This window comes from Drosophila mauritiana, chromosome 3L (genome assembly GCF_004382145.1).
Source record: "Drosophila mauritiana strain mau12 chromosome 3L, ASM438214v1, whole genome shotgun sequence".
Taxonomy (NCBI): Eukaryota; Metazoa; Arthropoda; class Insecta; order Diptera; family Drosophilidae; genus Drosophila; species Drosophila mauritiana.
Window position 1 is genome coordinate 18,672,550 of NC_046669.1, and position 12,713 is coordinate 18,685,262.

Consider the following 12,713-nt stretch of genomic DNA (forward strand, 5'->3'; position numbering starts at 1 on the left):
TGTTTAATACGATTATCAAGAAAGAGGCCTACTATTTGATTTAATGTTTGTAGGTCCTCATTCTACTTATGCACTATATAAATTTGCATCTTTTAAACAGAAAGTTGTACTATACACACTTTTCTTTCTGTAAATCATATTATTTACTCTTACTAGAGTATGTCCCTTCCGAGTTTCGTTAGCTTCACCTATTGTTTTCCTATTTTTAACCCACTTGCGTTTTCCCAACCCCCGTGGAAATATTGTCCACTCTCCGGGTGACAAATCTCTGACTGGATTGACAGCCACGTTTCCTCCCGCTGTCGTTCGTCCTTCTCCCTTACTTTTCTCTCTTTTACCCCCTTTCACCACCCCTCCTCTTGCAACATTGCTCTTCCTCTATCCGTTGCACATGTGCTGCGTTTCGCATGCCAACCTTCCACTTCTAGCCCCCGCCCGTCAGCCCCTTTTCCACCCAGTTTTTCAGACGCATCTGTTGTTGTCTGGCATATTTTCAGGTTTTTCACTCACTCTCTCTTTCTGCGTCTTCCTCTCCCTGATTTTTCCAGTGCACCCTGCTGAAAACTCAGCAAGTTCTTTGACTTTCTTCGGCGGTGGTGGGAATACAGGGTACCCTACTCCCCCTCCCCATCCCGTCGAGAAAAAGTCAGCAACTCCGACAGCCTGGCTTTAATTGCAATTCCTTCCTGTTGGTGTGCTCACCTTGCTAATGAGCGCACGTTCCAAACACACGCTCTCTCTTCCGAAGACTCTCTTCCGGCGCACAGCTCTTTCTCTTTCTCACCTTGTTCTCCCGACTCGGCTTCAATCTCTCACGACCGGTTTTCTGGTTTTTATCTGCTAAGGGTCTTGTTAAAAGTAATTCGTAACACGTTGTTACCAGATAACGCCGTCAGCCCACGAGCTCCGTCTCTCTCGTGCGCTCTCTAGCCCTCTCTCCCTCGCTCAGCGACTCTTCTGAAAACCCCTTTCGATCATGATCATTCTTCCGAACCGTTGTTGTTGTTGTTCTTGCCTTGTTAGCGTCATCGGTTGGCTTGCTAAAAGAGCGATAAAAAGGTAGAACGAAAAAAAATAACTTCCAGGTCCCGGGCAGGTTTACGGTAGGTTGGAATGAAGAGGGGGCGCGGAAGCAAGAAAGAAAGAAGAAGACGCAGATCGCCTGCAATCCAGGCTCACGTTTTGACTTTTGGCTCTGACTCTGCTCTCATTGTTGTGCTGCCTTCGCTGCGGTTCAATACACCCCGTTCTTTTAGCTGCAGGGTGCCCCGCAAAGAGGAAGAATGCCCCATCCTCACTTCCCTCACCGCACCACCTCCTTTCCACCCGGCGAGCCGGTTCTTCGCTCTCCAGACCACATGTGGTGCAGTGTGGTTGCAAGTATGAGTGATTTTGCCTAGTTAGTTAGGAGGAGCTCCCAGGTATGCCAAAGCAGCAAAAAATAAACAAGCTGCAAACTCAAGTCCTGGTGAACGAAGCGATAATACCCTTGATTGCCGTGGGATATAGTGGTTTGAATTAAATCCAAATTGTTATGATGCAGTTTAGTTGAATAATATATCAGCTTGCCCATTTTAACGTCATTGTGTTCCAAAATGTCTTGGTTATCTTAATAGTTTCACAACGAAAAGATAATCATTGGTTCTTGATTAGTTATTCCGTACCTAACTATGCACTGTTTTAACGATCAGCAACTTTGTTTCATCAAACTCCCTTTAAGGGTATCAGAAATTAAAGTCTCTCCAGAAGGTGCAGAAAAATCTCATGTTTATATGCATTTCGGGGAAGGTTGGGGAAGGGAGCACAGTATAGTCCGATCCATCCAACATCGGGCCCCCAACAACAAGCGAATCGTGCACTTGGGCCGCTAATGAACTTACAATGCATGGCTTGTTCAGATCCGAAAAGCGGCGGAAAATGTGTAGGATCCCGGGGGGCAGTTATAAATGGCCGAAGGGGAAGACGGGAGGCACCCACACAGCGATGCAGAAAACCCCGATTAGAGTTATGTGCAAACTGTGAAACATGAACTCGACTCAGACCCTAACTCCAACTGCAGCTCCAAGCTGGAACCCGATGATTGACCCACGAAGGAGTTTCGCCCGTTCGTGCCTCAATCAGTTTGTCCAGTGGGCAGGGCTCAAAGGATACACTGCTCGAAATAGGAGGTCTAAGTATATGTGTGAAGTAAAGCCAAGCCGTACTTATAAGAGTAGTAGAATATAGTATAATCATCTCTCTTTTCAAATGATCTTAGCTTCCCTATGGAGAATAATGAGGCGATCATATCGATTTCATATCTATGATCTTTGAATTCCATTTCCATTCAAGCCCCTAAGATTTGTGCAGTGTATTCAACAGATCTCCCTACCCCTGTCACGATCATGATCAGTAAAACTAACAAGAGGTGTTGCCTCTGTCGTTGTTTCCTTTTGCAGGCCATGTATCTGTATCTGCCCAGGCATCAGTTCGTCATTGTTATTTTCCTGGGTGGTACCGGACCCTCCTCCCGTCCTCCCAGCTGCCCCTCATTTTCCCTTTGGCTTTGGGCCCCCTACCCACCTCTTGTCCCTGTGGCATGCCTTTTGTTTGTACTTTGTCGATCGATCGTCTGCGCTTTTGTTTGTTTCTCAGGGGAAATTTCGCCTTAACTTTAGCTTTAACTAGACAACCAGTGGCGTTGTCGCTGATGTTGTTGCTGGAGTCCGCGTTGTTTCTGTGGACTCGACTGCACCCGGCGCTCTGTCAATGGGCATTAAAGACATCCCATAACAGCTCACTTCCCTGGAATCGAATAGCTCGAAGCATTCGCATAGCATCGACATCCCAGTTGGATTTTTTGGTTTTGGGCTGGGCCCAGCTAAGTTGCCCTTCCGCAGTCCACAAGCTGACAAATCAATTTGGTACCAAGGACTTAAAGACCTAAGTCAACGCGTTACAAATGAGTTGGATCAATTTAAAGCTCATAAATCTTGGTGATCAATTGAGAGATCATTAATCTCACTGAGCTGTAAGATGAATTAACCATCAAGTGGTACGACAAAGTGAAAAAATGCTGTTGAGCGGGTTCAAAGGTCTCATAAAATGAAATATAATCATAATATATGTATATGCTATATTAATAGCAAGATTATAGAATTCAAAAGCAAACACCTTAGATGACTGGAAAGAACCCAATCCCAAAGTACACTTTGCTAACTTTTAACCTATACATTTTGGAAATACTATTTATACTTCGAATTCGCAAAGGTTAACAAAGAGCGCCGTTTCGAAGTAAACAATTCAATTATCATCATTATTCCCTCATTCCGCAGCTCTATCTGCAAATAAGTACTATATATAATAAGCAAGTGCTGCAGATTATAGCAAATATCAATGTCATCGTGTGGAAATGAGTTCAATCCTCTGGGCTGCAAATTCCGATCGTGCCAACGCCAGAGATTGAGAATAATACGGACACACAGACGAACGGACGGACAGACGAACGGACGGACGGACAATTAATGCGCCACTACAAATCTCATTTCCCATAAATAATCACGATTTATGACGGACAGTCGGCAGAGCGGCATCGAAATAAATATTATTACACATTATTATCATTAACGCAAATGAACGAAAAAACCGATGTGAAAACGAAGAAACAATTGTCAATCAGGCGAAATTATCAGTATACATATAGAGAGGAAAGGTGGCAACGCGTTTGGCACGCAGGGCAAACATAAAGCCAACTGCAGTCCGGATCATAATAAACCATTAAAGAAAATTAAGATACAACAATTCAGGCCATAAAAAATCAACACGAGAATGCGAAGGGAGAACGAACAAATAATTCACACCATTCTAAAGCAAATTATGGCATAGTTGGGATAGTACTCCATTCCATTCCATTCCACTGATAACCACACGTCACTCCGAAGATAACCCGCATAGATATCGCTCTGGAGTTCCCCGACTTCGAATTAACCGAAAAAAACGAGTACAACAATATTGAAATTTATGACCCGGCTAAATTGACAGGAGGGCTGCCAAGGGTGACTTTCCTATATAAAATAAATATGTATTTATATATGTGCGTACATATATAGAACCTGGGTTCTATAAACAGAGAACCCAGTATGTACGACTTTAGCTACCGCATAATTGAGCTTGTAAGTTAAAGGAATGAGTGCACATATGAAAATATTCACTTAGCTTTTGCTCTGCAAATTACTTGGCCCAGATGTTGCCAACTCTGGATATCGCTTCCAATTCATTAAGTCAAAGTGGGGAAAACCTTAGCCGGCATGATGGAATTTCGCCTTACTTCGGGGCAAATGGAAAAACTTTGCTAAAATAAAAATTCAAAATAGCCGGGAGGGGCGAAAGATTAAAGGGGTCGCCGGATCAACTGAGCGGAACAATTGCAGTGCGGCAAACAATGTGCAACATGCCAAAGCATCCAAGAAAGACAGAAGCTGGAGACAGGAAACAGGAGCAGCTACACAGGGAGAAAAGTCTTGACTTAGAGGGGCAAAACTTCAGCAGGTCAACTTTGAAAAATATCTTCACATTCACAGATATTCGTTAAGTTTTGGGATATATATATTTATTATCAATCAAACCATGGAACGAATTCTACAAACGTGTCCCCTCATTTTCTCTCAGTGTGCAGATAGCAAGGAAGACAAATCGAGCGACAACTGCTTTTCGGGTTGGTTCATTGCTTTGGTCGTTGCTCCACTAAACAAAAGTTGAAAGCCAAAAACTTTGGCCAAAACCGAAACTAGTGACAAATCGGGGCGGGGGAGTCGAAGCTGGAGTGGGAGTGGCAGTGAGTGGGGCTCGTGGGCGGGGCCAGGTCGCGGGGCCAACTGCAGTTGCTGAAATCAGATACCAACAATGAGCAGTCCAAAGACCAAACGAACCGAAGTTGGAGAAATGTGCATTTGAAGCCAAAGGAGTCGAGTGTAGGGAGCAGATATGTATAGGGACAGTTTATCGACACATATCGAGTTATACGACTGTCAAAATCTACACAGAAAGCCGGGAAAACAACAAACTTTGACTTCTGCTCTGGTGCTCCGGCTTTTCCAACATTAACTCAACTTGTTCGGCACTCGCCATTTTCCCTTGGCTACCAAAATATGCGCAAAATTTTTGTCATTTGTCCCCCGAACCTCTAGCATATCCTTTTTACGGCAAACTTTTACTACAAAGTTTCCAATTTGTTTCTGCGCTCGTGTATGTGGTTAAGTTTAGCTAGAATATTTCGGAAAAAAGGGGAACACGATTTGATTGCTTTTTCATTGTTTTCGAATGGATTTTTGAATGTTGTCGGGCGCAAATGCGAGTGTGCCGAAATCGATTAAAATCATATTTATGAGGTGCCCAGGGAGGAGAGTTCGGAAAGTGCGTGGTGTTTGTTGAAGTTTCCGTAAAGTTTCCCTTACGGTTCTTTGAGAGTTTTCAACTAGGCGGATATTATGTAAACTTCGGCAACTCTATTGTGGGAGTTCATAACCATATATACTGTAGTATTTTATATACATTTTTATACATTTTTTATAACATGCTAGATTATATAATAATGAGTATATAGCATATGAATAATTATTAGATATATATGGGTATTGGTATTATAATATTTAAATACATCTAAACTTCCATGGTCTTACAAGCCCTTTTTTAACTTAAACAAATGGGCAACCGGTTGAGCACAATTTCCACATTTCCCTTCCGGTTGGAATGACGATAGACTCCATTTTCGGCCAGCTGCCAATTGAAACTTACTTAACACCTCGATGCCCCGAACTGTCAAATAGTCAACGAAATATGCACATTTGACCTGACTGCCATAAAATTCCGTTGTGGCATGAAAAGGAACAGACTCGAAAGTAAACAGGAAGGTTCCGGTGAATTTGGAAAGCGGTTGGGAAACGCAGTTAGAGTCAGACAATAAGTGGTCAAGGTCAAGCAGAACGGAAACCCGAAATCCATGCCAAAGGGTTAACTAGTCAAGTGACCTTTGCGTTACTCTAAAATGAACTTTAGAGGCATACATCCGAAACGAATTTCGCCTTGGCTGCACTTGAGCTCAATTTGAAAAGTGATTGGGTTACAGTTGTGGGCTCTGGTTTCGATTCAGATTTTCGGTTTCTGGCACAGCACAGCCTTCAATTTATTAACCTCAATATCAATTGTGGCGCATAAATCTCGATAAAAGTAAATACGAGTGCTGCATATTTCACACAAAAATTTGAAGCAAAAAAAAGGCGAAGCGAATCGAAACGAAACGAATTCATTTGAAGCCAAGGATGTAAAAAGGATTGCGCTCAGGCAGTGATTTTCAATTTAAAAAATTGCACGCAAAAGCGCCACAAATCAAAGGAATTGACTTTGCCAGCAGAGGCGGAAAAAAGGGGGACCCCTCTCCACAATAAATTTCAATCTAAAAACTTAACTAAAGGCACCAAGAGCAGAGCTTCTGTTCTGAACTGAGTGAAAAAAAATGGAAAACAAGGATACATTGGCATATCGAATACGGAAATACTCTTGTGCGAAGTGCTATTGTAATACAGGATAATTTATGAAGTATTCAAATGTAAGATCATTTGTTCAGTTTATTTTATAGCAGCGGCTTAAATACAACTTATATATAAATCTGAACTAAAAATGATAATATTACTTCTTAAGATTATGGTATTGTTCTGCACACAGTGTTGTAAGCCCCCGGATCTAAGGGTACAAGAACGGAACTGCTCTGTAAAGTAGTGAGCTGAAAAATGCAAAGCGAGTGAAGTCGAAGCTGCCACGCCCCCTAAACCAATACACGCCACAATAAATCTCAATTGAAAATGCTTTTTACAGTGGCCAGTGAAAGGGGGAAAGGCAGGGGCTATGGATGTCGACAGAGAGGGCTTGATTCCCTCTTGAAGCTTCGAAAGAAATCAATGGAACGAACGATTGAGTGGCGCCCCCTGTCGCTTTTTGCTCCCTGCGCTTTGAGCCATCGAAGGGAATTTATAATTAATAAATGCCCCCAAGTGAGGCAGTGAGAACAAGTGCTGATTAGTGCAATGACAAAGCAATCAAAACACTTTGGCAAACGTGGCAATTAAAATTCACAAAAGCCCACTGAGCACTGAGCACTGAGCCCTCCCCCCAATTCCCAGTGTACTTCTGGCGCCCTCTGTTGACCGCAAGCGGCAACGACTGTTTGATTGCTGCCAAAGGGAAATCAAAGAGAAATCGGTGGCACTATACCGCCTATATACATACATATATACGAATATACTATGTGTGTGTGAAGCAATCACACCAAATAAATCATTCAATGCATTTGCCATTTCGGAGTCGCAGAGAGAGAGATGGTCGTATGCAAAGAGAAAGAGGCGGATGCAGTGGCGAGAAAGAGAGGGCGCCAGTTCCGGAGAAGTTGCGAATTATTCATGGGGCTCTGCGGTTAAAGGGAAGTGGACCCCGACCCGGCTCCGGGATTCAGGATTCTGGACTCAGATTATCTGTCATCGACCGCACAGTTTAGTGGCGAAGGAAATTACTTTGGATCTCCGACAAAATGGCCGACGGAAGTTGGTCCAGCTGAATGGATTTGGCCACGGTTATCCCGGTGAACAGATGGATGGATTGATGCCGGGATAAATCTATGGGTTAATGTGGCCCAGTGAATTGTAGGTGCTTGGCAGTGTGCGAAAACACATAATGCACGGGAAATGGAAGCAATTTAGTGGATGCTATTGATTAGAATAGGCAACCGTATAACATACCGCTTAAAACCAATCTTGCTTAGTGGTTTTTGAATTTAAAATATTTTCTTATTTGTTTGCTTAGATATGTGTGATCCTAACAAATGACAGTCCCATTTCATCAGCTTCCCCTCCATATTTGCCTTAATTATTCCCTAGCGACAGAGTACCACTCCTATTTACCATTTACCTGTGAAATCTGCGAAGCCTTGGAATTCAAATCCCTGAAGACTCAATTGAAATGAGTATTCGCCAATGTAATTAGGGGAAATTTGTTTTGGTTTATTGCTTGGGCAGCCAGTGCTAATAATGAGGCTTGAAATTGCCCAAAAAGGAATAATGGATGGGGATTGAGCGGGCCGAGACCCTATGCCGAATCAACTGGACAGCGAGCACTGCGAAATTCCCATGGAGACAAAGCGGGCAGAAATCTAAAGCGTGTTAAATCTCAGGGCAACTCAATGGCCTTCGCTCCGGAGCCTTCAATGCGTTTCTGTCTGGCAGCTGTGAAAATCCAATTTCCAGCACGCCTAAGCGGATGTAGTCCTGGCATTTTCTCAAAAGGACACAAAAGAAAGCAAAGGACACACATGCACCAGAACAGGACGAGTGTAAAGGGAGGGGAAGGTAGGGGAAGGCAAGGAGGAAGGTTGTGATAGACGCGGCACTGGCATTTAAGTGACATTAGCAGTTGACATGTCTCGTCTGTGACTGCGGTTGGTCCCAATAGTCAGGTCAGGAAAATGCACACTGAGAGAAATATAGTTCGTAGGATTTTCACTCGGATATTATGAATTTATTTTTAATTTTCCATATGAGAGGTCTCTTACATCTTAGCATGAGTATATTTATATATGTATATATTGTTATGCTAACATGTCCTCTAAAATGAGAATGTTCTTTTCTTTAAATTTTAATAATTATTATATTTAGTTAGGGCCCGTTTCTTCCAGTGCAGAGAACAGGACGTAGAAAAGGAGTCTCGACTCCTGAGGTTCTGCGCTTTGAAAATTACTTTCTGTTTAGACAATATTATGGATCGCTTAATGCCATCCACCGTTGACAAATTGTTTACCCATTTTTCCGGAATCGATTGAGGGAGCCTCGCCTGCAAGCAGAAACTGTCGCCGAGGTTCAATCAACTTTTGAACCCGACCCCCGTTATCCACTGTCAATCATCGTAGAAAAACAAAAGCAGCTAACAAACTTTTTCTATTTCGAAATTGGCCAGAATCGCTGAAATAATTCCAAACGGCAAATGCACTGCAGCACGCCATGTCAAGAATGAAAAGTAAACGAGTTGCCGAAGGGAAAATGGTTAAGCTACCGATTTTGGTGGCCAGCAGTTTTTGATCAAGTTTTCCTTTTCCATTTATGCATTTTTCACTGCAAATCATGCATAACCCAACTGTGCGGGAAAATGTGGAAAAGCCAGCGCGGCTCAACCGCACTGTCAGCCATCAAAACTTGTCAATTTTCCATATAGTTAAGCAATTTTCCGCAGTCATGATATGCACTGTGGAGTAGGAAAATTGTGGGAGTGCATGAGCTTAGATGGCAGCTCCAAAGAACCTTTCAAGTAGCCAGACATCGAGCTGATTTGGCATGTGGTTTATGGGAAATTGATTAAATGTTCTTCTTCCATTACGGTGCAATGGGAAAAAAAGGTAAAAATAGGTTTCACATGGATTCACTTGAGGAAACTCTTTAAGATTGCATTATAATCGAAAATGTTCATAAGCCGAGTATTAAGTATATAATACATTTTCTTTATAATTTTCCTTCGCTTACAAAGAGTGCGGTTAAATACCACCCCATTAATTGGACGCAATACAAGAACTCTTCACCCCATTAGGGCATAATCCTGACAATTGTTAACCACGAAACTGATTTATGGCAACCGAATTCATATTTTGACATCTTATAGATGCGGAGTCCATGCCGACAATTGACGCCCTTAATCTTAATCTAAGCGTCGGTTCGAAAGGGGAGTGTAAACCCGATCCGTTCAGTCGACTGTGATATAAAGCACCTATAGTTCCGATAGGGAAAACCCCGGTGACAGCGGCAATTGCGACGACAATCTACTGTGCAACCGTGCAAACACAATGCGGCTGCAACTTAAACAAATCGCTGGAAATCGAAGAAATGCACCATAAAACACAGGATGTGGGGAATGGGAACTGGCACCGCCATCGAAATCAAACTCGAAACCGAAACAGAAACTGAAATAAAGAAACGCGTTGACAGTTTTAGGCAAGCTGTCGATCAAAAAAGCAAAGAGACGGACGGACCGAGTTCCAATTCCACACTGCAGTTTCAGTTCAGTTCAGTTCAGTTCAGTTCAGCTCAGTTCGGTTCGGTTCCTCCACAATTCACACCTTGCCCGGAAAATAAATCGGGCAGGGCGGGAAAATATGGGGAATATGGTTACGGGCACGGTTGTAAAATGCGCGCACAATCAGTGCTTCAAATCTAGAAAAATCAACAAAGGAATCGAACTCAACTGAAGTGACGGCGGTTCGGGAGTTGGGGATTGGGTTCTAGGTGAGTGGCAGCCCAGTTTATCAACCGAAAGCGGGAAGAGGGGTACTCAAGACCCCATATAACATGTAATAATAAATAGAAAATGTATATAAAATATGATAGAGACAACCGCGGGTCGCGATAAGGCAGAAGAAGTGTTTATGGCTGTGACACGGATTCAATATTTGCCAAGGATAAACCGAAGGCTAAGGATATCATCGAGCAGAGATAATTCCCTAGGCTACGATTTTGAAAATTACTTATTATTTTTAAAGTTAAAAACCAATTCACAAGTGCATGATTTTGAATTAACCTGATTAATAGTCCCCTGCAATTGATGCAAGGAACAGAAATATCTTATTAAAGATTTCAGGGCATTATCAAGATTTTATGAATGTGTGAATTGCGTCAATTCTACTTATGCACAATTTGCCATCGGGAGAAACCCCTTAGGTGGCAGCAATAAAATGCAGCTCCGATATTTATGACAAACAATCAACACCCGCAAACAACACACACAACACATGACTTGTATCGGAAACCAAAGGCTTTATGGGGCTATAGATATCTGAGCTATTTATCTATCTATCTATCTGCACTCACTCGCACTGCGATGAGAAATGCATTGATATGTAATTCAATAGAAAAACTAATAAAACTGCTACTGCAATGGCAATGGCAATCGCAATTGCGAGTGCGAATGAGAGTGCAACTTTTATTGAGGCAACCGACCACCCCAGGTGGTTTGGCTCTCGATGCCAAACGATTCCTGCGCTATTTACCTTCGATGCAATCTTGGCCAGGTGAGTGCGACCGACACGGGCATAAATCAAAGCACAACTCGAGACTTATCAAGATATGGCAGAGCCAACACACAACTTGCAGTTATAACCACAGTTATCTACACTCGGAATAATTTATACCAAATTCTTAGAGAGATTATTAAAAGTGCATTCTTTTGAATTGGGTATAAATGAAAGTAACGTAATTACTCTATATGAAATGGTAAATATATAAAATTCATATGCATTTTATAGAATATTGATAAGTTGAGTGACTGTTTAATTTTACATCTGACTAACTATGATTAACTAATTTTCCAGACTGCATTCAACTGCTGCAGTTCAAACGGTTCAAACTTCGGGGGCATGAGTAATCGATGTGTTGGTGATGAGCAGAGCGGGCTAAAATGTTAGAAATGAATTTTAAATATTTTATCGACGGCGTTCGTGACTCACTTGAGTCCCAGTCTGGGCTTCGGTCTCCCGGCGGACGCTCGCATTTTGATCAAATGTGGCCCAGGCCAAGTCGGTGGGGCAACCACAGAAATCCCCACAGAAATATCTTGGAGGCCCGGAGTGCCCAACTATGTGTATGTGAGTCACGTAGTCGGGCGGAGCATGTAAATGACTTGGGTGACAAACAGACTATAGACTGATATTTGGGGGCGGCTGTGGGCCAGACCTTGTCACATTGTCTCGAAAGCCCAGGAAAATTAGAGAGCAGGAGTTGGTCGCTTTGGTTTTTTTTTTTGGTTTTTTTTTTTTACTTTTTTCGGGTCTTTTAACTTGTTTTGCTCATTCGTGACACGCGCCAAAACACAAATTTCTGTTCGATTTATGCAATTGAGGAAATAAGTTCGACGACTGGGGAAGATTGCTTTCGACTTGCGGCTTCCTTGGATTTGGGGATTGGTGAATCGGGTGGTTGGGGCCTAAGTGGATACCGGCAACGGAACACGAAGTCCAATAAACGTTTTGCGGTAAATGCGAAATTAATAATTAAGCAGCCAGCACTGCAAGGAGTTAGTTGAGGAATATTTATGGCCAATGTCAATTGGTTTGTGTACGAGGTGTGATTATTTTTGGGGGGATGGATTGCCCCATCAAATGGAGTCTAGGGGAAGTCAATAAACAACCTATAATCAGTGGGTAACCATACCATACATCCATAGATACCATGCATCTCACTTGAAAGTGATTAAAAAATGTTATTATTACAAAGATCTTCGTATTAATTATATAAAGTATTTTACTTAGGGCTTGATTAAATCATTTTTAAAAGTTAAAATCTTATTCAAAATAAGCTTTAATTCCATGAAATACTAATTGCACTCCTTAAATGATAAATCACACAGCATATTAATTGGCGGCACGATTTAAATAACAAACAAATAATGAAATTACGATCGAGACAAACGAATATTCCCGGGAATAAATCAATCTAATAAACTTGTTCAACAAGCCGAACTCCCCAGCAAGATTTCTCCGAGATTACTCTTTTCCAAGCTCGAAAGAAACACTCCCCAGCAGTTTTGGGTAGGATCCCACACACATTGAGGAATTTATGTGCCATGACTGTCTCATAATTCCTATATGCATTTTGTTCAGTATCGTATTTTCGAGTCGCCTTAGTAGATTTTACTTTTTTTTTTGTTTTTTT

The 12,713-nt window shown here is 42.2% G+C and overlaps 1 long non-coding RNA gene across 1 annotated transcript in view; it reads right to left on the reverse strand.

The window, feature by feature from the left end:
* Positions 1 to 976: 976 nt before the first annotated feature.
* Positions 977 to 12,713, reverse strand: part of LOC117138948 — a 62,537-nt gene continuing 50,800 nt past the window's right edge. The window contains exon 6 of the long non-coding RNA XR_004459338.1: positions 977 to 1,040. This is a non-coding gene — a long non-coding RNA (uncharacterized LOC117138948). The remainder of the gene's footprint in view (positions 1,041 to 12,713) is intronic.